At 38.6% G+C, this 27,634-nt stretch overlaps 1 protein-coding gene and 1 pseudogene across 1 annotated transcript in view; both read left to right on the top strand.

The window, feature by feature from the left end:
• Positions 1-27,634, top strand: part of LOC105486156 (pyroglutamylated RFamide peptide receptor) — a 55,715-nt gene that overhangs the window by 1,103 nt on the left and 26,978 nt on the right. The gene's annotated exons all lie outside the window — the stretch shown is intronic.
• Positions 9,146-10,140, top strand: LOC105486155 (putative monooxygenase p33MONOX pseudogene; annotated as a pseudogene).

The raw sequence follows: 27,634 nt of genomic DNA on the forward strand, positions 1-27,634 counted from the left end.
ATCCAGCTGTTCCAAGAACACAGCTGGAGAATGCCCTGGTGTAAACCCATCAGCAGTAGTGTTGTGTTCTCACCAGTGCTTATGGTGCACTGTGGGCCTCCCCATTTTCACGGTTGGGTATTCTTGTGGCCACATCAAAATGGTTAGAAATGTAAGAGAAATAGATCATTATGCCTTCAATCTCTGCTATTTCTATCCCATTACTAATTCTCTTAAAGTCATGGAGGGTGTTTCATCCTACCATTACCAATTTGAGATTGTGAGCATTGCTTTTTTCCCCATTAGCTTAAACTGAGTTTGCTATTAGTGAGTCAGAATGTTAAAATCTTTGATTCTTATCAATCTACAATGTAAATATTTTCAGAAAAGCATTAAACATGGAGTACAGAGCATTGACTTGAAAGTAATACACAATGTGGAAAGAAAGACATTGATTTATGAATTAGAGACTTTCTTATGCACACTGATGCAGTAATTGTATTTGGGCATTTTAAAGTTGCTCAGTGCAACTAACTCCATCAAATTAATGGGGTATTTTTTGATCATCATACAGAACTTGTTTTTTGGGGGAAAAGCATGTGAGTTTTCATTTCTAAATGTTTGTGAAAGCAGATTTATGAAGCTTATTTTTACTGGAGAAGATTATAGCTCCATTTGTAAAGGTGAAAATAATTATGCAAAGTGGGATTTTATGGTGGGGATCAAAAGACCTGGATTACTATTTTGGCTGTAATACATGTTAATTTTGCATGTCTGAGTCTCAATTTTTCAGTAAAATATTGGGGATTAGAGATGTTTGAAAGTGCAGTGAGTCTGGTCAGGCACAGTGGCTCACGCCTGTAATCCCAACGCTTTGGGAGGCCAAGGCGGGTGGATCACGAGGTCAGAATATCGAGACCATCTTGGCTAACACGGTGAAACTCCATCTCTACCAAAAATACAAGCAACAACAAAAAATTAGCCAGGCATGGTGGCACGCACCTGTAGTCCCAGCTACTTGGGAGGTTGAGGCAGGAGAATTGTTGAACCCAGGAGGCAGAGGTTGCAGTGAGCCAAGATTGTGCCACTGCACTCTGGACTGCGTGACAGAGCAAGACTCCATCTCAAAAAAAAAAAAAAAAAAAAAAAAAAAAGGAAAGAAAGTGCAGTGAGTCAGATCTTGAGCTCCTGTTCATATTGGGGAATGATGGCCGAGAAAGGCTGTATGGAGCATCTTCCATCCTCAGGGCTTATTTGGGAACTGCCAAGATTTTTCTCAAGTTTTCTTTTCTCCCTGCTTCTTACTTCATGGAGAACATTTCACTTTAGCTTCTAAATACTGAAGGAGAGTAATACATTGCTCATTTATTTTACAGGGTTAGTGTGAGAATAAAGTGTGTTGGTAAAAGTGCTTTGAAAAATATTGGTCATGCCATGAAAGTATAAGGTATTAATTCTATTAAGGGGTGTTTAATTGGGGGTGGCCTATGTTTATCTGGGACAAGATTTATAGAGTAAATAATAATCTTATAAATTGAGTAAATAATACCAAAATTGAAGTGCGAGGGAGAGGTGAGAGCCTGCAGAGGGGTTAGAGATAAATATGAAAATAGAATTAGCTTGTGCATTATAGGACAGGATAATCATTGCAAAATTTCCTTAATAAATTAACAAAAGAAAAGTTCAAGAGAATGTAATCTAAGAGCCAAAAATTAATTCACAATTTATTATTTTACAAAGCTATTGAGGATCTCCTATCTGGCAAAGTATTCTACCTTGAGAGTACAAAAGTGCGTAAAGTCTATCTGTGCCCTTCAGGACCTCAGAGAATAGGAGATGGTCCCAAAATTAGCAATAAGAGGATTTGATAGAAAGAGGATCCACTCTGCTCTAGGAGCACAGAATAATCAGGAAGGCTTCCTCAAGGATGTGATGTTCAAGCTAGGTCTTGAAGAATAATTCAGAGAATAATTTAGACTGTTTCCAGCAGAGGATGGAGTGTGTTCTAGGAACAGGGGTCAGTGCCAAGTTGGAGGGAAGAAAGAAGATGGTGTCTTCCAAGAATACCATGCAAGGCATTGCAAGAATGCACAGTTTATATGTGGGGAACGGCAGGAAATGAGACAGAAAAGTAGTGCAACTGGGGAGGAAAGTATATATATATATATAATATATACATATATATATATATATATATATATATATGTAATCATGTAAAAACCTAAAATATGAATACCCCCCAGATTCCTTCAGGGATGAGGTAGGAAACAGAAACAAAGCAATGAAGATCACCAGGAAGCAACAGCGACAAAAGAAAGACTCTGTCTCCTCTGAAGGGGGCAGGATTGCAGCATGCTGGAGTGGTGCCCCGGATTGTCACATCCTCTTTTGGTGTTGTTCTTGCTTCCCCACCTCTCCTTCCGAAAAGTTGGCAATACAGATTTTTATGATGCTGACTTCTAAGTCAAATCCAAAAGTATAATGCAATCGAGTAAAAGAAAGCATCTTTATGGCTTGGTCACAGATAATTCATGAACTTCCAGTTTGTGACATCTCTACATTGCCTCTCTCTCAAATATTTCCGATAATGGTAAGGCTGTGAATGACTGTTTTATTTTTCTTTTAGTCCATTCCTCTTTCTTTCTGGGGACCAGCAGCACTTACTGAGTCAAAACCTGCATTTTAACAAGGTTCTCAGTTGTTTCACACGCACATTAAAGTTTGATAAGCACTAGAGAAGTCAGCTCAGGTCTTTACAAGGAAAAAAAAAGTTTGTTAAGCACTACTTGAAGTAAGTAATGGTTCTTAGACCTAGCTACACAGAGAATCTCCTGGCGGGCTTTTGGAAATGGCCTGCACCAGCCCCAGCCCAAACCAGTTACACTTGTCTCCAGCCACACTACCTTACAGAGCCCAGTGTGCACAACTCTACTCAGGTCCCCTTTCAGGGACATCATGTTGTTACCTTAAAATTGGTCGTGGCAGGAGTATTCACATAATGGAAATCAGCACTTACTAGTTAGGCCTGTTTTTTAAAAAAGTGAAGAAAAAATCACAAACAAACAGAAATCAAACAGTTGTTTCCAGCACACCACTGAGCAAAGACATTGCGTTTTCTTCTGTACACTGCTGAGGACCATGAATAATAGGTGAGGCAAAGTATAGCCACAAACATGTTTTTAACTGAAGTTGGAAAGAGATACAGCTGATCCACAGCATCTAAGTGTGCCCAGCATGGAGGCAAGCTGACATTCGATTCCTTTCATCCACCTTGCATTACCATCATCCCCTTATTGTCTTACCTTTCATCTACCAGTTGACTCACTCTCTACTCTCCAGGACTCCTTCCAACATGGAGCTAGCAGGAGTGGGGATTCTCTGCCCCCAAGTATTATAAGCAGCATATGATTATGAGTTTTTTATTCCTCATATGAGGGTGGAGTTGTGCTGCCGTGGCCCTTTCCTTTAGGAAAGTTTTTATCTGTTCTCTTCTCTGATTTACTTGGCTAGACTGCAGCAGTGGAGTTGCCCATTGCCTCCTTAGGGCCACCAAATTTACCTATCCTTATCTGCAGCTTGTTCCTCCTCATTTTGTTTTGTTTTTTCCTCTTTTTTATTTTTTTCTTCACAATGTCCAAATGCTCCTCCAAATTCACTCACTGAACATGTTCTGTTTCTTCCAGCTAAATATAGAACAATTGATTTTGCTTGTGACCAGTGCTACAGAACACCACTCTCTTCTCTAAGTTTCCATGAACTGGTCTTTTTTTCTTTCTTTGTTTCCTTTATGTCTCTATCTCTGTATTTTCTGCCTTTTGAGGGTTCTCAATCTTTCTCTTATTTTGCAAGTAAGTGTCCACTGAAGCTTAGCATGCAATCTCTTTTCTTTCATCAATTTCTGCATAGAGGTTATAGTCATGACTCTCACTTCTTTGCTGATGATTCTGAAATCGGTATCTAATCAATATCATAAGCCATGGTCTTTCACCTGATCTGAAGACTTGGCACTTACGCATGAATATCTTACCAACATCCATCATTCTCTCATGTTATCTTGTTCCTCTGCCCAAAGTCTAAAGTATTATAATGACACTATGAGTCATTCTTGTATTCAGCATTTCCTGGGTATTTCCTGTGTGCACTGGGATATTGCAGGTATTGAGAAAGCCGTGTTCCTGTGGAAAAGCCAAGTTTCCATTAGACTAAGGAGGGAGGAAGCATTCAAAGAAGTGATGGAGAATGCAGGGGGGTTTGTAGATGTCAGGGTCCCAGAGCACGCAGTGCAAGTATTGAGGAGTAGGGAGCTTGAATCAGATTAGGGGATGTTCACAGTCTGATGGGTTTGAGTCCCAAGTTGAGGGATGGGCTGGGAGAGAATGGGACTCGTGGTAGCTGAGGTAAATGAAAATTTAAGGCATAGGAATACTAATTCTGAACACTTCCCAGAAGGAGATAGAAAATCAGTTCTAATGCTAGCCTGCTTTATGACTCTAAGCATTAATAAGATGAGATGGGGAGTGTTTGGGGTGTGCCTGGAGTAGTGGCCTTGCTAGGATCCTGCTGGATTCTGTATCCACTTCCATCCTGCTGTGGATGCAGGCACAGCCCCGGGGAGGATGGTCTCCCCAGGTGCACACACAGTTCTGCAGCTCTCTCCCAAATCCTGCTGTGGGCAGTGAAAAGAATTTTCTAGCAGTGGCTGGCAAATTGACTAAAAGCAATTCCGAAAAAAAAAAAAGGAGTTTGAAATATATTCTAAGTAATGGCAGCATCGCTGGGGGAAGTACACTTTCATGCACCTTTACTACTTTTGAAGAGTACTAGGGTAAGAAAATACAGAAAATTAATTTTCTCAGCAGTGGATATGAGAATTTCTCTTAGAGTGGTAATGCTCAATCTTGGCAACATGTAGGAATCATCTGGGAGTTTTTTAAAACACAGATGCCTGGTTCCTACCCCCTGGAGATTCTGATTTAATTGGTCTGATTATGATAATTGGTATGGAGTTTTCAAAAGTTCCTCAAGTTAGAAAAGTTATAATTTGCAGCCAAAGTTGAAAGCCATTGATGTAGTGTAAATGCTGACAGCACCAGGAGTTCCCGAAGTTAAAAAAGTTATAATTTGCAGCCAAGATTTATAGCCATTGAGGTAGTATAAATGCTGACAGCTCCAGAACTCAGGCTGATATGAAGACTAAAAGAAATAATAGATGTGTTTTTTTAAAAAAGTGCAGTGCCTACCCCATGTACCAGCTCAATGTAGCTATTATGTATTTAAAAAATAGCAATGGCAGTCAGAATGCTTAGAAAATGCAAAAGCAGATTATCTTAACTGGAGTCCAACAAGGAGCTCAGAGGCAATTCTTCCATTTTCTGCAGCCTATTGCATCTTTACTAAAGCCGTTGACGTTTTTAGAGTCTTTCAAGATGAATTTGGAAAGGAGTCAAAAATGGTGAAAAGTTTGGGATATAAGCCATACAAAGAAATACAAGAAGAATTATTCTCTTGCCTGGAGAATAGAACTTTAGTTATAAATTAGCACACCTCACCACAAAGGTTTTTCAGTCTGTTTTGCCCAGGGCCACAGTAGCGGATGTGGGCGGGTAATAGAATGGTAGGAGGCGAAGCTCCAAGCTTCATCATAACAGGTCCTGTCTCTCTTTTTAAGAATTAGAGTTTTGCGTATGATTTTATATGAAAAATGAAAGGATGTAACTGGAAGGAAAGGAGGGAGAGAAAGAAAGCACTCACTGTACACAACATGAAATGTTAGGGTGTGTTTTTAGAGATTGAGAGCTGATACATTGTGAAATGAATTAAAGGAGGTTGTTGAACTTCATTTAGTGAAAAGATCTTAATTTTGAGGGCCAATTTAGAACAGAGAGCTTAACCTGGAACTTCTTCAGTCCCATTTTATTATTCAATCAGTGACTAGAAAACATCAGTTACATTTGTTATATAATTTTTTTTCTATGACATTTCAGAAATTTTAGAGTTCCTGGGGAAATTTACATATGGTAAGATTGGTGTAAAATCAACAGTATTGTGGGGCTTAAAAAGTCAACAGAAATGATAAAAGCTGTTGATGAAGAACTTCCTTATTTAAAATAAGGAAGTATTAAAAAAAGATGTAAATTAAACAGAGGCCCAACAGCAACAGCAGTTTGGAAGTAAAGTCAGGAATTATGCTATGGACCAGCCTCTGGTTGATCTTTCCTAGAATCCGTTATGTGCACACTTTGAGAAGAAAAGATACTGTAGGTCGCTAAATTTTCTTGGTAGGTGGGAGAGTGGCAGTAACAGCAATAGGATTTATGTAAAAGATTCTCTCCACTTAGGACAAGAGCAGTTTACATTTAAAATAATGACAGGAAAGGATTTAGCAGTAAGAAAGTTTTAAACATTTCACTGTGCACTTAGGAGGCATAAAATGAATGCCCTTTTTAGTTTGCTTTTCTAAAACATAACTATTCTTTTCAAGTGGTTGATTTATTAGGATTCTTGTTTATAGGGAGAGAAGCCCAACTTAAACTATCTTAAGAAAAAAAAGGGGCTATTCTACTTCTGCAACTGAAAAGCTCAAAGTTAGGGCTGGTTTTAGGCATAAATGGATTAAAGTCTTCAACAATGACAGTCTTCCCTCTCTGTGGCCAGATTCACTTCCCTCTGTGTTGTGGTTTCATTCTTGAGCTGTCTTTTGCCCAAGTGTGAAAGTTGACCCCAGGAGCTATAAGCTTACATTTTCTTTAAAACTCCCTGTCTCAACCCAAGGGTCCATTGATGGACAAATGGATATACAAAATATGCTGTGTATACACATAGTGGAATATTACTCAGCCATGAAAGGGAAGGAAGTTCTGATACTACAATGTGGATGAACTTTGAAAGCATTATGCTCAGTGAAATAAGCCGGACACAAAAGGACAAATATTGTGTGATTCTACTTATATGAACTATTTAGAATAGGCAAAGTCATAGAAACAGAAAAGATACTAGTGTTACCAGGGGGTATGGGGAGGGCAGAGTGGGGAGTTATTGCTCGATGCTTAAATTTCTGTTTGGGGTTATGAAAAAGTTTTTGAAACAGATAGTGGTGATCACTGCATGAGACTATGAATGTGATTAATGCCACTGAATCATACACTTAAAAATGGCTAAAATCATAAGTTTTATGTTATATATATTTTACCACAATAAAAATTCTGGAATAAAAAATAAAACTTTTTATCTCAGGAAATAAGAGAGAGAACTTCCTGGTAGCTGCAGAAAATTCTGGAAGGATTCTAGCCAGTTTGGCCTTGCTGTCTTACCCATAGAACTAATCATGCACCTCAGGGAGCGCCATCGTCACTCCTATTCAAAGACCTGGAGATGCCTCCTTCAGCAGGGAGAAAAGCCTATTGAGGAGCCACTGTGAGGCAGTTTCTTATCCCTGTCTTGTGGGAGACTGACTTTCTCTCATCTGTCTCCCATTTGGTTTCAGTTGAGTGTAAGACTTCCCACCTTGCTCCCACTTAAGGTTCAGCTGCAGTCTTTTGTATAAATCTGTACAATTGCTCGACTGTGGTTTAAGGGTTGCTCCTCCCCAGCAGAGCAACCCATTGCCCATGCTGTCAGTCATCTTGCCCTTCAAGGCTCAGCGTCTTCCTGTGTTGATCTGGCCTTTGGCGTCTGTGCAAGTAATAAACTTCCTGAATCCATTGATGCTCATTGTCTCCTTACTAACTGAATCCATGGAGGTGTGACAAGCTAACAACTGCACTAGTGACACTTGGGACCCTGTTAGCCACCAAGCGCCTTGGAAAGGCTTGTCTGCTTAGCACGAAGTTCTTCCATAGGAAGGTACTCAGGGTAGATAGATATGTTTAGCAGAGTCGGCCATTTATGTCTATTGGAGTGAGTCAACTTACAGGGACTAAAGCTCCCTGATCATATGTGTCCCCATAAGGCCAAACCCTGCACTAGGTTTCTCAGGATCAAGCTGAACCAGCGTTCTGAATAGCTCTTCCTTGTCTGCCTTTCCTGCCTTGGATGGAGTGCTGGGATCTCCCTCTGCTGTTCCCATCTCATTTATTAATATATACTCCCCAGTGGACCAACTTCCAGGCTGCCAATTCCTTCTAGTAGTGGACATATGCCTTCTCTCTCTGCTAAGGAATTATTGAAAGGTGAGTGAATGGGGTTCTAGAAGTTGGTATTGGCAGTTCCCTCTCAGTCTGTGCCTTTAAGAAAAATTCAGCAGAAGCTATACTATTTGTTTCCTTTTATGTCTTAAAACTAAAGATTCTTAAGGATGAATTCTGAAGTAATCAAGTAAGTGCTTATTGTTTTTATCTGTCTTTGTAAAACTAAATTAGTCCTACCCGTAGCTTGGTTTTGGAGAAATACATTAGTGTCATATCAGAGAGATTGTAGGCTATTCAGGGTAATAGAAATCTTAAAAGACAGCATGTTCTTACAACCCGGGAGAAATAGAAGGATAGAGAAAAAGTTTGATGCTGTGAAAACGAACATGGATTGTGGAATCAAACAATATTGGGTTCTAATCCTGTTCCATCCTTTATCAGTGTTTGTATTAACTAGATTATAAATTCCATGGCCTGGCATTAAAGCTTTCCCTATTAGAAGACCAAGGAGAGAAGTTATAAAATAATGTTTGATGCTGCCCCCCAGTGGTTGATGTGGCCGCAGAAAATATGACAAAGATAAAGGTTTTAGATCAAGCTTTATTTTAACAAAAATATTAATGCATATCTAGTTCTTCTTATTTCCCATTTGATTTCTCTATGAAGCATATAGCATTTACATATTTTCATTTATGCAATCTCATTTTAAAGCCCCCTTGAATACATGTATGAAAATATGTTAACGTTTTTAAACAATTTCCTGTGGGATTGAGATGCATTTAAAATCTGCAAACGTCAGGCAGTGTTGCCTAGTGCGTCCTGGGGATCTTCGAAGTCGCCGTCGCTCTCACCATGACTGGGTCCAGACTGCGCCAAGCCTCTGGAGGACGTGGGTCCTCGGAACCTTTGTAGTGCCGGACTCCGGGCCACAGGCGCGGCAGCAGGATAACAGAACCTCTGGATGGACTCTTCCTGGGAAGCTTTGCTAATTTGCAGCAGCTAGACCATGTTCCTCATTAACATCTGTCTGTCAGCTTAGTCATCACATCATTTCACCATGGTAGCAGGGACTCAGCTCAGAATTCTATATAGAAAAACACCTGGATCCCAGACTTTCAATGGCTTCAAGACAACTAGAAGTGCCTGCTCTTGAGGCTAGTGGGCCTCTAGTCAAGATGTCCCTGCCCTTCGGGATATACCCCTGGGCACTCAGCTTTGATAATACTCTCAAGGACCCTGCACCCATTACTCCTCCTCCATCAGACATGGGCAGCGTCCCTTGGAAACCAGTAATTCCAGAGCGCAAGTATCAGCTCCTCGCCAAGGTGGAGGAAGGAGAGGCCAGTCTACCCTCCCTGCCATGACCCTGTCATCGGCCATTGACAGTGTGGACAAGGTCCCAGTGGTGAAGGCTAAAACTACTCATGTCATCATGAGTTCTCTGATCACAAAACAGACCCAGGAAAGCATTCAGCATTTTGGGCAGCAGGCAGGACTGAGAGATGCTGGCTACCCACTCCACGAGGGCCTCACCACTGAAGAGACCAGGTACCTTAGAGTGGCATAAGCACTCCACAAACTAAAGCTACAGAGTGGAGAGATAACAAAAGAAGAGAGGCAGCCTGCATCAGCCCAGTCCACCCCAAGCACCACCCCTCACTCTTCACTTAAGCAGAGACCCAGGGGCTGGTTCACTTCTGGTTCTTCCACAGCCTTACCTGGCCCAAATCCTAGCAACATGGACTCTGGAAGTGAGGATAAGGACAGCAACTTGTCAGATAAGTGGAGCCTCTTTGGAATGAGATCACTTCAGAAGTATGATTCTGGCAGTTTTGCCACCCAGGCCTACTGAGGAGCCCAGAAACCCTCTCCAGTGGAACTGATCCGTGCCCAGGCCAACCGAATGGCTGAAGATCCAGCAGCCTTGAAGCTGCCCAAGATGGACATCCCAATGATGAAAGGGAAGAAACAGCCACCACGGGCCCATAATCTCCAGCCCTGTGACTTGAATGTGCTCACACTCACTGGCTTCTAGAGCCCTTTCCAGGGATTCTGGTAAAGAAGGTTTCTTGCAACCCACTCTGCTTTTACCTTGGCTTTCATATAGGAAAGGTATATTTAAAAACTTAATCAGATGGTCGCGGTGGCTCACGCCTGTAATCCCAGCACTTTGGGAGGCCAAGTTAGGTGGATCACCTGAGGTCAGGAGTTTGAGACCAGCCTGGCCAACATGGTGAAACCCCCATCTCTACTAAAAATACAAAAATTAGCCAGGCATGATGGTAGGTGCCTGTAGTCCCAGCTACTTGGGAGGCTGAGGCAAGAGAATTGCCTGAACCGAAGAGGCAGAGGCTGCAGTGAGCCGAGAGCATGCCATTACACTCCAGCCTGGGTGACAAAGCAAGACTCTGTCTCTAAATAAATAAATAAATAAGGTAAAAAACCTGTTAAATTGAGGCTAGAGCTGGAGACATAATTGGTTTTTGAGAAACATTAGTACAAAGCTTGCCCTTGTTGTGTGGAGGAAGCCATTTTGTACTGCTTTAAAGTTAGACTAAATATTCTCAGCAGTGGTGTATAGGGACCTCATTACCTATTTTTTCATCATTTACCCTAGGTAAGAACTTCGATCACTGCTTACTGGGTAAATAATGTTTGTGCTGTTCCAAAACCCAGGCTTCTTGATTCCTTTACCACTATCCGTGTGAGCACGGACAAATCATGGCGTAGAGGTGCTCACTGACTCACTGAGACGACTCTGGCCCTGTTGATGGCTGATGCTGTGCTCCAGTCTTATCAGTTAGGGGACCCAAGATTTGTTTGGGACCTGGGTACAGGTTAAAGCCAGACTTGGCAGGGACCCCTGCTTCTAGGCTGAACCTTGAGTCTCCCCGCTTTTTGGTAGACCTAATGGATCACTGTCCTGCAGCCAGTTCTTCATGTGGGGCCTCTTAGGCCAATGCCAGGGGAGGCATCTCCTCGTTCTGTGCCACAGAACAAACGCTAGTCTAGTAGAGCTTTTCTTGCACTTTAAAGTGAGATTAATTTAGCTCCAATTTGGTTAAAAGCTTCCTAAGCGAGAAAATTCGACCTACTGTTTTGATATAGGTAAATGGACTTAAACTTTTTTAAAGTAAGGGAGATGGTAGGTACAGTTAGATTATAGTCTTGAGGTTTATATGAAGCCAGTAGTATTACCTTATTTTGATTTCCTTGTTCAGGTCAGGGCCTGGAATGTCTGTGGCGGGAGGTGAATGAATTCAAAATTTTCTGTATGAAAGCATTTTTCACCAAAGTGAGCCTCATGCCTTTATGCAACACATAACCTTACTGAGGGAGGGAAGTAGGGAAACCACATTTTTATTTCTCCTTACTGTGTACAAGTTCAGTTATTGTCTTGAACACGGTCTCAAATACCCATTTTTTGTTTTGGATAGTACCTTGTCTGTGTAAGAAGCTGACCTTTCCACAGAGGGGCCCTGGAGTCTGAAATTATGAGAATTAATTTATTTGTGTCTTCTATTATGATCTCTTATTTTGACAATAAAAATCCTTACTACTTTCTCCAAAAAAAAATAAATAAATAAATTAAAGAATATGCAAACATTGTAGTTTGGCAAACATAGTGTTTGACTGTGGTATAACTATTTAATTTCTCTTTGCTTTGGTGTCCTAATATGTAAACTTAGGAAACCTTATTCCCACTTTACAGTGTTGCTATGACAATGAATGACCCCAGGTGTCAAAAAGACCAGGCACCTAGAGATAATGCAAAGAAAGGAAGCTATAATTGTTGTTCACATATTCGAAATTATGCTACTTAAAGTGTTAGCTACATTTGTGTGTAGAATAGTTTTATATACAATAAGGATGTTGGAGAATTTTTTAAAAACTTGTTGCACTGTTAGTCATATATCAAATATATTTGGTATGCACTTTTACAAAGCACCTGTAAAAACCAGGTCCCTTATAGCTTATTTATGATAAAATACTATAAAGTAGTTATTTCACATAAGTACAATTTACAGGAAAAGAATTACTTTTATGCTCAAACTATGAGGATTCAAACTAATCATTTGTACTCAGAAAACAGATAAGAGTGCTGCTTTCGTTTATTTCAGAAGCAATAATACATGTCTAGAGGAGGAAAAAGTGGTGGTAAAAAAATATTGCTGGGACTGAAGCTGATTTTGTAGTTCCTTTCAAGGCTCATGTGTCTTTCCAGGCCACCCAGACCATAGGCACAACTTTGCAACACCAATGTTCCTAGGAAGCGGTCCCACTGACCTCTGCCTCTGTCTTGTAATTTAAGACAACTTTTCTCAACCCCTGTGTGCCTAACTCCCCATCCCACCCCAACGGAACCTCCCTTGATTATGAACATGTGCAACCAGTTATATTGCTGACATTCTTGCTGTTTAGTTCATAGCCTGAAAATGTACATGACGGCACCTCAATTTGGACACCAGGGTGAGAGTGACTGTGAAACAATGATGTCAGGTGTATGAATATTGTCTTTTGACTTTCCTGTGATGCTGGCGCAGGCTTGCTGAGATGTGGGCAATCCTGGGCACTACCGCCTTGCTGTGCACTGCAAAGAAGTGGAAATAATAATACGAAAATGGATACCAAAGTCTTAACATAGAGCTTACTATGTGCCAAACATAATATTATAATATTATCCTCATTTTACAGATGAGAAAATGAAGGCTTAGCAAGGTGTTCATGTATTGATTAGCTATCCTGCATAACAAACCACAAAAAATTTAGGTAATTAAATGATCATTCATGATTCTATAGGTCAATTTCAGGTTGGCTTATCTGGATAGTTCTTCTGCTAGTCTCATCTTGTTCACTCTCAGTGCTACATCTATCTGGTGACTTCATGGGGGCTCATTGTTTTACCTCAGCAAGGGACAGGCCATCTCTGTCCCACATGGTTTCCTCTTTCAGTAGGATACCCAGAATTCTTTATGTGGAGGCACCATATTTCAAAAGAGAGAGAGAGTAGAAGCATCAGAATCTCTCAAGACCTAGGATTGAAAGTCACACAAACGTTACTTCTGTGTTAACGCAAGTCACATCACTGACCCAGATTCAAAGAATAGGGAAACAGATTCCTCCACTTGATGTGGCAAGTGGCAAAATCATGTTTTAGAGAGCTTGCAGAAAGTCATGGAATTTGTAGCCTTTAAAAAAAAATCTTACTTTTTCATAGTAAGTAAAATGCCCAAGCTCATATAGACTGGACATAGGGGTGCCAGGCTTTGACCCAACCAGTCTGCTTCAGTGTTGGGTTTTTAACCACAGTGGTTATATTGACAGGGGAAGAATTTCACTTTCTGCAGTGAATTATGCTTCACCACCTGCTTCGGCCCTGTTTGTGCAGTGGTGCCTTTAGCAGTACCAGCCCTCGAACTCAGGTACTAGTTTGAGACCTGGAAGACAAATTTCTGTAGTGAAAATTTGCTATGATCTTTTCCTCATAGACTTTTGTGAAAATGAACTATTGTACACTGACTATAAGTCACCCTGCCCACAAGTCTACTAATGCAGAGGCCCCAATACACGTACATATTCGTAGAAGTCTGTATTGGCTCCAGTGTAAAGGTAACCATGAAGCTATTCTACAGATGAAACTATACGCTTGGTTAAAAAAAAAAAAATTTACTGTAATATCTACAAACAATAAAGGATTTATTCTTGTGAGGAGGAATTTTACTGGATCAAAATCTAAGTGTCAATATGAACCTAATCCAAACAGTGATTTATGGGAAAGAGACACTGGTTACGTGTGTGTGTGTGTGTGTGTGTGTATATATATATATATATATATTTTTTTTTTTTTTTTTTGAGGTGGAGTCTCGCTCTGTCACCCAGACTGGAGTGCAGTGGTATGATCTCTGCTCACCGCAACCTCTGCCTCCTAGGTTCAAGTGATACTCCTGCCTCAGCCTCCCAAGTAGCTGTGATTACAGGTGTGCACCACCACGCCCAGCTAATTTTTTGTATCTTTAGTAGAGACGGGGTTTCACCATGTTGGTCAGGCTGGTCTTGAACTCCTGACCTCGTGATCTGCCCACCTTGGCCTCCCAAAATGCTGGGATTACAGGCATGAGCCACTGCACCTGGCCTAGTTTTGGCTCCTTCTTTAAGACATCTCTGGAGGATGCAAAATGTGCTAGGCTTGCATAGACCTCAGAGAGGTTAAATTGTTTCTTTTACATTTATCCATGAAAGCCTGAAGTTTTTGAAAGAACAGCTCTCCATGATATATTTACAAGTTTATTTCAATAACAATAAGGGGTATTTCATGTCAGATAAGTATGGTTAGTTATCTAAATTGGATTTGCTTTTATCCTAGGCAGACTTCTTTTTAAATGGTCTTTCTTGTAGTGTCTAGATTCTTTTATTTTTCATGTGGAAGTCCAGTTGTTTCAGTGCCATTTGTTGAAAAGGCAATCTTTTCTCCATTTTATTGTCTTTGCTCCTTTGTCAAAGATTAGTTTACTATATTTATGTGATTGCTGAGCTCTCTATTCTATTCTATCGATCTATTCATCTGTTCTTTCCCCAATACCACACTATCTTGATTAACGTAGCTTTAAAATAAGTCTGAAGTTGGGTAGTGTCAGCCTTCCAACTTTATTTTTCTTTTTCAATTTTGTGTTAGTTATTCTTGGTCTTTTGCCTCTCCCTATAAACTTTAGAATCAGTTTGTTGATGTCCACAAAATAACTTGCTGGGATTTTGCCTTTCTTACCTAAACATGCCAAAGAAAGACTCTATAGTGAGAGCAGCTGCATACATGTGTCTCCTCTCCCCCCTTTTCCCCCTCTTCCTGGATAAGGGTATATAGAAAAATGCTTTTTACAAAGAAAGAGAACTGAAAGAAAACCACCCATGTTGTTCAATTATGGTCAGAAAAATTTTGATTTACAGATGTTACTGACAGATAGGGAGCTGACTCTGTGAGAATGGGATTTCCTTATCTTTCATTTAAAAACCTGAAGAAAATCTCTAACAAAAATCATTAGGTGAGTGGCTTATAAGCCAGAATTATATACTGAGCTATTTGGGCTCTGCGTGGCTTTCACACATCTTTCAACATGTTTTAGCTCTGGGTAGCAGCAATATAGAATATTGTAGAAAATTGCAGTTATGGTTTTTTAAAAAGTTCCTTATATGGAGGTAAATAAAAAGTGGTTGTTTCACTGGCAACTGGAAGATATCTTATTTTAGAATAAATAGTACTGGTTCTTTGTAATTTGAAAAGGGAACAGGAGCAGTGTTGGGAGTGGGCAAAGGAAGGAAGAGGCCGCACCTTTTATTAAATGGTTTTGCTTCCAGCACTACATGTCATTAGGTCAAGTTGTCATACTACAAACTTGTGGCCTAGTTACCTAGTGAAAAAATAGTTTAGTCTGGGAAATATTGTTCCTTAGGAGCAACAGGAAGTCTTCAATCTATTGTGAACTTTTCTTGCTATTTAAAGTCTGGTCCATGGACACGTAGCATCAGCGTCACCTGGAACCTTTTTCAGAATAATCTCAGGCCTCATCACAGACCTACTGAATCAAAATCTGCATTTTTAACAAAATTCCCCAAGTGGTCCATGTGTTCAATGGAGTTTGAGACCCAGTGGCCTAAAATATATCATTGCTGTGTTCCACTTTTGCTTCTGAGGAACACGGGATAGATTATTTTGGCCAGTGGTGGTAGGTCACCACTGAGCACTCTTTATTAGCAAGTAGACTGTGGCTGCATATCTCTCTCTGATTACCTATAATATCATAGAAGTGTTGCTACAGTAATCAGGACCCTATGCTACTAAAGTTTAACTTCCACATCATCATTATGCAAGGAGGGTGCAGAATGTAATACACTATCACTTTTACTTGTCTGCTTTATTTATTGAAGACTGGATCCATCTGATTCAAACAGAATGAGTGAAAATTTCCTCAAAGTAAATATGGTCTTTGTGAAACTATTTACCCTTGTTTCAGAAATTACAATTTTTTCTAATTATAATTAAGGAAATTGAGTGGCTTTTTCTCCTTTCTGTAGCATGTGGCTGGATTTTCAGAGTTAAATCTGTGAGACATTATTGTAACAGTACATTCTTCTGAATAGATTTTCATAGCATTTTTTTCATTTGTTCATTGCATCATTCACTTACTCATTTAACTAACATTTATTAAATGACTAATTGACCTAGGGATGCAAGGGTGAACGGCACACAGTATATGTTGTGGAAGGTTCTTGGGGAGAGACAACAAGCTTTTTGGAAAATATGAATAGTTTTGTATGCCTGGAGTTTGGCATTCAGAGGGGATGTGGTGAGAAATGAAGTTGGAAAGAAAGGGAAACTGCGGATTCTGAAGAGCTTTCTAGTGCTGTGTTAAGGAGTTTGAGCTTCATTTTGGAGCAGAGGCAACACTACTGAGGCAGTGAATTTCAAAGTAGGAGTTGCAACCCAAGAATGAGTCATGAAGTCATTTGGTGAGTCAGTATTAGCGGTTTTACAAAATGGAAATACAGCAGAATAGAAAATATCAAAGAGCATTTCTGTAGTAAAATTTTGGGTAAGTGTGTGTGATGTTCATGGTCAAAACCAATACTATCAGGGGAGTCAGGCTACCCAGGGGAACCAGGCGAGCACAGTTGACCTAAAAAAAATTAAACCCATCAGAACTCAGCAGTACCATAATCCTGGTCCATCAAAATGATAATGCTTTGTTCTAGCCAACTCTCAGAATTGGGATACTAAACTGGAAGAATTGATGTTTGCAATTTATAGGGAACACAACTAATTGAAAAAATGATTTACCCGTGGTTAGCTTCTAATAAAGTACTAAGTTTGTTATACATCTTGTAATGTCTGTATGTGGGTGAGCCTATGACAAAGGCAAACCATTTTACATCAGGTTATACTAAAAGGTGTAAGTGATGACTGAGCAGAAAATCACTATCATCTTATATATGATTTCTGCCTAGGGCTACATAGCTCTCTGACTGTTTTTGTTACTGCACTAAACACAGTTGCCGAAAGCAAATTTGTCATGTACTCATTGTGTATAATAAATTTTAATTTTGGACTGTGTTATGTGCAGAGATTACCAACTCATAATAGAGGAACTCCGTTGCTCAAAAAATTTTTGAAAAATGTTACCCCAGTAAGATTTGAAAAAAAAAAATGGTGTTTAGAAAAACGAGGTGAGAAAGGAGCAGGGTCACATGCAAATTACAGAGATGAGATATGGAAAAGAAGGAAAATTGTGATAATAAGCTGTATTAGTCAGGGTTCCCTAGAGGGACAGAACTAATAGGATATATATACACACACACACACACATACACACACACACACACATATACACACACACACTCCTATATATATACTCCCATATATACACACACACATATACACACACGCACTCCTATATATACATATATACTCCCATATATATATACATATATACACATATATATATACACATTTACTAAGTATTAACTTACACAATCACAAGGTCTCACAATAGGCTATCTGCAAGCTTGAGAGAAAGGAGAGCCAGTCCGAGTCTCAAAACTGAAGGACTTGGAGTCCAGTGTTCGAGGGCAGGAAGCATCCAGCATGGGAGAAAGATGCAGGCTGGGAGACTGGGCCAGTCTTGCCTTTTCACATTTTTCTGCCTGCTTTATATTCACTGGCAGCTGATTAGATGGTGCCCACCAGATTAAGGGTGTGTCTGCCTTTCCCAGCCCACTGACTTAAATGTTAATCCCCTTTGGCAACACCCTCACAAACACACCCAGAATCAATACTTTGCATCCTTTGATCCAATCAAGTTGACGTAATAACCACCACATCAGCTGTCTTCCAAACCTAAATGTATGTACAGGTAGAGAATAGAGTTCTATTAATCTGGCAGGTAATGAAGTAATTTAAAAGAGATCACACTGATGCTTCCAAACCATTGAAACACCCTGAATACTTACTTCTTTTGTAAGGCCTGTTCTCTACACTAATTATAGAAAACTTGGGATTTGGGGGATGCATTTCCATAGGGGTTACAAACACAGACTCTGGAGCCAGACTATTTGTCTTCATCCCTTACTGTATACACAAATGACCCTGGACAAGTTACTTTATTCCCCATTTATCCCTCATGCAAGCGGAAATAATAATACCACCTATCTTTTAGTGTTGCCAAGAGAGTCTATGAGTTGATGGTGTTAATGCTTATGAGATCAGTACCTAGTACATAGTAACTGCTCAGGAAATGTTCCTAGAGTAGAAATTAGTTTTATAACTTAGAACATTGTGATCAGTGTGGCTCAGCCATGACCAAGGACATTTCTGGCAAGCTTATGTCATAAACAAGGACAAAAGAAGAGATAGAGTGGGAAAGAGTAAAGAGGCAATTTCATGCTGTGGCAGAACACCACAAGTTTATGAGAGCAGTACAGGGAAAGAGATGAAAGATGAGTCATTTATAAAACACGAACTTCCCTTCCCAACTATTCTGTCAAGAATAAAGAAAATGATTCAGTATCCTGAGACTTTGCTAAAGTTGCTTATCAGCTTAAGGAGATTTTGGGCTGAGACAATGGGGTTTTCTAAATATACAATCATGTCATCTGCAAACAGGGACAATTTGACTTCTTCTTTCCTAACTGAATACCCTTGATTTCTTTCTCTTGCCTGATTGCCCTAGCCAGAACTTCCAACACTATGTTGAATAAGAGTGGTGAGAGAGGGTATCCCTGTCTTGTGCCAGTTTTCAAAGGGAATGCTTCCAGTTTTTGCCCATTCAGTATGATATTGGCTGTGGGTTTGTCATAAATAGCTCTTATTATTTTGAGATACATTCCATCAATACCGAATTTATTGAGAGTTTTTAGCATGAAGGGCTGTTGAATTTTGTCAAAGGCCTTTTCTGCATCCATTGAGATAATCATGTGGTTTTTGTCTTTGGTTCTGTTTATATGCTGGATTACGTTTATTGATTTGCGTATGTTGAACCAGCCTTGCATCCCAGGGATGAAGCCCACTCGATCACAGTGGATAAGCTTTTTGATGTGCTGCTGGATTTGGTTTGCCAGTATTTTATTGAGGATTTTCACATTGATGTTCATCAAGGATATTGGTCTAAAATTCTCTTTTTTTGTTGTATCTCTGTCAGGCTTTGGTATCAGGATGATGTTGGCCTCGTAAAATGAGTTAGGGAGGATTCCAAAATCACAAGCATTCTTATACACCAGTAACAGACAAACAGAGAGCCAAATCATGAATGAACTCCCATTCACAATAGCTTCAAAGAGAATAAAATACCTAGGAATCCAACCAACAAGGGATGTAAAGGACCTCTTCAAGGAGAGCTACAAACCACTGCTCAGTGAAATAAAAGAGGACACAAACAAATGGAAGAACATACCATGCTCATGGATAGGAAGAATCAATATTGTGAAAATGGCCATACTGCCCAAGGTAATTTATAGATTCAATACCATCACCATTAAGCTACCAATGAATTTCTTCACAGAATTGGAAAAAACTGCTTTGAAGTTCATATGGAACCAAAAAAGACCCCGCATTGCGGAGACAATCCTAAGCCAAAAGAACAAAGCTGGAGACATCATGCTACCTGACTTCAAACTATACTACAAGGCTACAGTAACCAAAACAGCATGGTACTGGTACCAAAACAGAGATATAGACCAATGGAACAGAACAGAGTCCTCAGAAATAATACCACACATCTACAGCCATCTGGTCTTTGACAAACCTGACAAAAACAAGAAATGGGGAAAGGATTCCCTATATAATAAATGGTGCTGGGAAAATTGGCTAGCCATAAGTAGAAAGCTGAAACTGGATTCTTTCCTTACTCCTTATATGAAAATTAATTCAAGATGGATTAGAGACTTAAATGTTAGACCTAAAACCATAAAAAACCTGGAAGAAAACCTAGGGAATACCATTCAGGATATAGGCATGAAAGCAATGGCAACAAAAGCCAAAATTGACAAATGGGATCTAATTAAACTAAAGAGCTTCTGCACAGCAAAAGAAACTACCATCAGAGTGAACAGGCAACCTACAGAATGGGAGAAAATTTTTGTAATCTACTCATCTGACAAAGGGCTAATATCCAGAACCTATAAAGAACTCAATCAAATTTACAAGAAAAAAACAAACAACCCCATCAAAAAGTGGGCAAAGGATATGAACAGACAGTTCTCAAAAGAAGACATTCATACAGCCAACAGACACATGAAAAAATGCCCATCATCACTGGCCATCAGAGAAATGCAAATCAAAACCACAATGAGATACCATCTCACACCAGTTAGAATGGCAATCATTCAAAAATCAGGAAACAACAGGTGCTGGAGAGGATGTGGAGAAATAGGAACACTTTTACACTGTTGGTGGGACTGTAAACTAGTTCAACCATTGTGGAAAACAGTGTGACGATTCCTCAAGGATCTAGAACTAGAAATACCATTTGACCAGCCATCCCATTACTGGGGATACACCCAAAGGATTGTAAGTCATGCTGCTCTAAAGACACGTGCACACGTATGTTTATTGAGGCACTATTCACAATAGCAAAGACTTGGAATCAACCCAAATGTCCATCAGTGACAGACTGGATTAAGAAAATGTGGCACATATACACCATGGAATACTATGCAGCCATAAAAAAGGATGAGTTCGTGTCCTTTGTAGGGACACGGATGCAGCTGGAAACCATCATTCTCAGCAAACTATCGCAAGAACAGAAAACCAAATACTGCATCTTCTCACTCATAGGTGGGAATTGAACAATGAGATCACTTGGACACAGGAAGGGGAACATCACACACCGGGTCCTAATGTGGGGAGGGGGGAGGGAGGGATAGCATTAGGAGATAATGCCTAATGTAAATGATGAGTTAATGGGTGCAGCACACCAGCATGGCACATGTATACATATGTAACAAACATGCACGTTGTGCACATGCACCCTAGAACTTAAAGTTAACAAAAAAAAAAAGAAGAAAAAAGAAAATGATTCAGAAACAAAGAAATAATAGAGGAGATAACAAAACAAAAATAAATAAATAAAATATGTATACAAGTTGGAATTCTTTTCAGTTATCGTTTATTTGAACTTTATCAGATAGCCAATGGCATGCTTGTGCTACTTTGTACCAGCCCATGAGAGCTGATTGTGTACCTCTCTTCTGAACTCCACATTCACTGATATTGTGTTGGTAGTTTTGAAATTGGCTCTGGCAGGAGTATTTACATCAGAAAATTAGCAAACATTACAAAGCAAGGTCTTCCTTTTTAACTTGGAGAGCTGCTTATTAACATTTACCAGTCTACCAGTGTAGGTATCTCTTATAATGCAGACAATAAGCAATAAACAACATTCTAGGTATTACCCGCTATTATTACTTTAAGGCATGGTTTTCTTTTGTCATCTCACAATCAACTTTAACCCAGATTTTTGCTTTTTAAAAAAGTATTTTGACTGTATTCAAAGAGAATTGCTTTGAATACTACTTTGTAATTTTATGGTTATCTGTGACATATTGTTTCATGTCTAGTCTCCTTTTAGGAAGAGGAGGTGGGAGAGTATATATGTTGCACAGCCTGTCTTTAAAGAGCCTGGAGTAGTGTATGACCCATAGATGAGTGAATGAACAAATATGTGAATGAAAGAGAAGATAGAATATAAAATAAATCTGAGTGAAAGACAAAGAATATCCTCTCCCCCTGAAGCCCCTTAACCTCTTCAGTTGGAAGCAGTGTTAGAAACGTAGACCTTGAAGTGAGGGCTGTCTCTCAAATCCATTCTCTGGCCCAGTGGTTCTTGAGCTTTGCTGCCTATTTAAATCACCTGGGAACTTTAAAAAGCCTAAGTCCCCAAGCATACCCTAAAATTCACAATCTTGCAGAGTGGATCTAAATATCAATTTCTTTTAAAGCTCCCCGGTTATTCCGACGTATAGCTAAGTCAAGAACCAGTGCTTTCTAGGGCCTGGAATCTGGCACTAGGTCTTAGAATTCTCCGTGTAGGGGAAGGGAGTTTAATTGGGAGGGAATCTGAATATCTGCCTTTGAGTAACTGCTGGAAATGTAACTGGTAGTTACTGTTAGGATCAGCAGATAGGTACTGGTCTGAATTCCTGGTTATGGCTTTAATTTTTTTTTTTTTAACCTTATCTCTCTTGCAGAAATATTTGACTGCCTTCTTTCTCTCTCTCTGTTCCACTCCCCACTTTGTTGACTATTCTTGCTTTTATGCTCTCTCTTAGAATCTCAGGTCCATGGCATTTAATTAATAATATGCTATTGTTATCATATGAGCAATGATCCTCTCTTGTCTGCCAAGGAAGGCAGACAACCTGTAGAAACTAGAAAAGGCAAGGAAATGAATTCTCCCCTAGAGCCTCTAGAGAGAACACAGCCCTATTGACCCATTTCAAACTTTTGACCTCCATAATTGTAACATATAAATTTGTGTTGTTTTAAGTCACTAAGATTGTGGTACTTTGTTACAGCACCAGTAGGAAACTCATACAAACACCCTGTGCATTAGCATAGAGTAACTCTTTATTTAGGCCTTGTTTGATATTATGCCTTGCTAAGGGAAACCTGGTATGATCAAGGTATTGGGTGGGTATATTCGTATATTCTTCAAGAAAGAATAGGACCACCTCTCAGCCCTAGCGGAGCCAAGCAGGAGGATTCAGAGACCCAGGACAAGACCCAATACTATGCTGGCTTCAGGTGTGACCCAGTATAGTGCCAGCTATGCAGGCCATGGGAGTGCTTGCATCACTTCTCCCCTAGTTCCAGGCAGCCCATAATGGAGACTATCCTTCTGATTGGGAGAAAGAGAGAGAGGAGAGCTAGAGATTTTGTCTGGTAGCTCAGGGATTCTTCATTATCTTACCCAATTCCATCAAAGCAGTGTATCTAGGAGTCTGCAGTACTCTTGGGTTGCCCCCTAGTGCTGATTAAGTTTTTTTTAAGTGCTGATTTTTAAGTTTTTTTTTTTTTTTAAATTTCTTAAAACAAATGAAAACGGAAACAGAACATACCAAAACCTATGGAATATATCAAAAGCAGTGTTAAGAGAGAAATTTAAAGTAATGAAATCCTATATCAGAAAAGTAGAAAATCTTCAAATAAACAATCTACTAATGTATCTCAAAGACCTAGAAGAGCAAAAGTAAACCAAACCCCAAATTAGTAGAAGGTAGGAATAACAAAGATCAGAGCAGAAATGAATGAAAAAAAAAACACAAAAGATCAATGAAAAATTGCTTTCTTGAACAGATAAACAAAATCAACTAACCTTTAATCTGACTAGAAAAGGAGAGTGACTCAAATAAAACAAGAGACAAAAAGGGAGACATTACAACTGATACAACAGAAATTCAGATGATCATTAGAGACTGTTATGAGCAACTGTATGACAATAAATTAGAAATCCTAGAAGAAATGGATAAATTTCTAGACACCTATAACCTACCAAGATAGAACCATGAAGAAATCCAAAAGCCAAATATACCAGCAACAAATAATGAGATAAAAGCAGTAATAAAAAGTCTTTCATCAAAGAAAAGTCCAGGACCTGATGGCTTTACTGCTGAATTCTACCAAACACTTAAAGAAGAACTAATATTAATTCTACTCAAATTGTTCCAAAAAAATCAAAGAGGAAGGAATACTTCCAGACTTATACCACAAGGTCCGTATAATCCCAAAACCAAAACCAGACAAAGACACAACAAAAAAAGAAAAACTACAGGCCAATATCCCTGATTAGCATAGATGCAAAAACCTCTAACAAAATACTAGAAAACCAAATTCAACAACACATTAAAAAGATAATTCATTATGATCAAGTGGGATCATTATTTCTGGGATGCAAGGATAGTTCAACATATGCGAATCAATCAATGGTGTATGTCATATCAACACTATGGAGGACAAAAACCATATGATCATTTCAATAGATACCAAAAAAGCATTTGATAAAATGCAACATTCTTTTATGATAAAATCTCTCAAAAAATTGGACATAGAAGGAACATATTCAACATGACAGAAACCATGTATGACACACTCACAACAAGTATCGTACTGAATGCGGAAACTGAAAGCCTTTTCTCTAAGATCTGAAACATGACAAGGATGCTCACTTTCACCTCTTTTTTTCAACATAGAAATAGAAGTATTAGAGCAATTAGACAAGAGAAAGAAATAGATGACATCCAAATTGAAAAGGAAAAAGTCAAATTATCCTTGTTTGCAGATGATATGATCTGAAATTTTAAAAATATCTAAAGACTCCACCAAAAAACTGTCAGAACTGATAAACAAATTCAGTAAAACTGCAGGATACAAAATCAACATACAAAAATCAGTAGCATTTCTTTATGCCACCAGCAAACAATCTGAAAAAGAAATCAAAAAAGTAATCCCATTTACAGTAGCTACAAATAAAATAAAATACCTAGGAATAAACATAACCAAAGAAGTGAAAGATTTCTACAATGAAAACTATAAAACATTGGTGAAAAAACTGAAGCAAACGCACACAAAAAATGGAAAATATGCCATGTTTATGGGTTGGAAGAATCAATATTATTAAAAGTGTTCATACCGCCTAAAGCAATCTACAAATTAAATGCAATCCTTCTCACAATATCAATGGCATTCTTCACAGAAATAGAAAAAACAATCCTAAAATTTATGTGGAACCACAAAAGATCCAGAATAGCCAAAGCCATCCTGAGCGAAAAGAACAAAGGTGGAGAAACCACATTATCTGACTTCAAATTATACTGCAAAACTATAGGAGTCAAAATAGCAAGGTGTTAGCATGAAAAACAGACACATAGAACAATTGAACTGAATGAAGAACCCAGCAATAAATTCATGTATTTGCAGTCAACTTATTTTTGACAAAGGTACCAAGAACATATACTAGGGAAAGGACAGTCTCTTCGATAAGTGATGCTGGAAAACTAGTTATCAATATGCAGAAGAATGAAACTAGATCCCTATCTCTCTCCATCATACATCAATCAAAAATGGATTAAAAACATAAATCTAAGACCTAAAAGTGTAAAATAGCTAGAAGAAAACATTGGGTAAACACTCCAGAACATTGATCTGGGCAAAGATTTCTTGAGTAAAACCTCAAAAGCACAGGCAACCAAAGCAAGAATGGACAAATGGGATCACATCAAGCTAAAAAGCTTGTGCACAGCAAAGGAAACAATCAACAAAGTGAAGACATAACCTACAGAATGGGAGGAAATATACAAAATACCCATCTGACAAAGGATTAAAAACTAGAATATAGAAGGAGCTCAAACAATTTAATAGGAAATAGTCTGATTTAAAATGGGCAAAAGATCTGAATAGATATTTCTCAAAAGAAGACAGACAAGTGGCCAACAGTTATATGAAAAAAATGCTCAACATCACTAATATTGGAGAACTACAAATGAAAACCACAATGTGATAGCATCTTACCCCAGTTAAGATGGCTTTCATCCAAAAGATAGGCAATAATGAATGCTGGCCAGGATGGGGAGAGAGCAGAAACCTCATACACTGTTGGCAGAAATGTAAATTAACATAGCTACTATGTAAAACAGTGTGGAGGTTCTTCACAAAACTAACAATAAAACTACCATAAAATTCAGCAGTCCCACTGCTGGGTATACATCCAAAAGAAAGGAAATCAATATATTGAAGAGGTAGCTGCATTCCCATGTTTATTGCAGCACTCTTCACAATAGCCAAGATATGGAATCAACCTAAATATCCATCGATGGATGAATTGATAAAGAATATGTGGTACATGCACACAGTGGAATATTATTCAGCCATAAAAGGAAATGAAGTTCTGTTATTCACAATGGCATAGATGGAACTGGAGGGCATTGTGTTGAGTGAAATATGGCAGGCACAGAAAGACAAATATCACATGTTCTCACTCATATGTGGGAACCTAAAAAATAAATGAACTTTTGGAGATAGAGTAGAATGATAGTTACCAGAGGAAGGGTAGTGTGAAAGGGTAATAAAGAGGGGGATGGTTAATGGATATAAAAACACAAATAGAATGAATAAAATGTAGTATTTGGTAGTACAATAGGGTGACTATGTTTAACAATAATTTATTGTGTATTTTAAAATAACTAAAAGAGTGGAATTGGAATGTTCCTAACACAAAGAAGTGATAAATGCATGAGGTGATGAATACCCCAGTGATCATGATTTGATCATTACATATTGTATGCCTGTATCAAAACATCACATGTACCTAATAAATACCTGATAAATATGTGTAACCATTATGTGTTCACAATAACTAAAAATAACTTTTAAAAAGTTGGCCAGTGTGTTAATTTCAATTCCCCTTATCAATGATGATTTTTTAAATGGGCATGTAATCCATTCTGGCCATAAAGTCTGAGGTTTTCCTTACTTTTATGAAGGGCTTGAGAAAGTATATTCTTTGTTTTCCACTTCTGGTCTTTGAATCTTGTTTGAGATGCAGTGCTTGGAGATACTGCAGTCATCTTATTTGCCAAAGTGACAATCATAAGGACAAAGCAAATCACACTGAGGAGGACAAAGAAATCCAGTGGAGAGAACTCGGAACTGTAGTGAAGCCATTCAGCTGTGGCATTTATGACCCTGTTATTGGCCTACCTCTGAAATTATTTTTATGTTAGATAATACATTTCCCTTATTGTTTAAACCAGTTGAATTTTTAACTCATAATCCAAAACGTTCTAATGAATGTATAGAACAAATACATGTAAAGAAAACAAAAAAATATTTATTCCAACAGCCAGAGAGAATTATGATGATCACATCAGTGCATTACATTTAGTTATTTAAATTTTTCCCACATACATTTTTAGCAAAACAGAAACCTTTTAGTGTTTGTATACGTCTGTACATGAATATATTGTTTACTGTTTAATTTCATTTTTGGGTTGCATTGTTAAATATCTTTTGAAAGATTATTAATGATTGAATGATTTGCCTTATATTGGCATATCCCAATTTATTTAACCATTCTGCTTTTTTTTTTTACATTAGTTTATACTAACTTGGAGTTATATCTTTGGTGAACAACTGAGTACATAAATTACATAAGTGCTCCTAGTATTTTATTAAGCATTTCTGAGGAAGTTCACTTTATAGTATGCTTTGTTGCCTGATTACCTTCACATTCAAGAAATTCTTTCTAATGCCTAAAGTTTTTCCATTTCTTTCCTAGTATACAAAAATATTCCTTCCATTATTACTTCACAATGGGTTATTTTAACATGAACATAATGAAACCCCATTATTTCTGATTTCTGCTTTACTGTCCTTATGTTTAACCCAGGCTCATTTTATTCTATTATTTGAAAATCTAATTTTTGTCATTAGTGGAAAGTTTAAGCAACTCAGTTACCTTTCTGAGGTTGTATTTGTAGCTATTAAAATA

This window comes from Macaca nemestrina, chromosome 3, assembly GCF_043159975.1.
Source record: "Macaca nemestrina isolate mMacNem1 chromosome 3, mMacNem.hap1, whole genome shotgun sequence".
In the NCBI taxonomy this organism is placed as follows: Eukaryota; Metazoa; Chordata; class Mammalia; order Primates; family Cercopithecidae; genus Macaca; species Macaca nemestrina.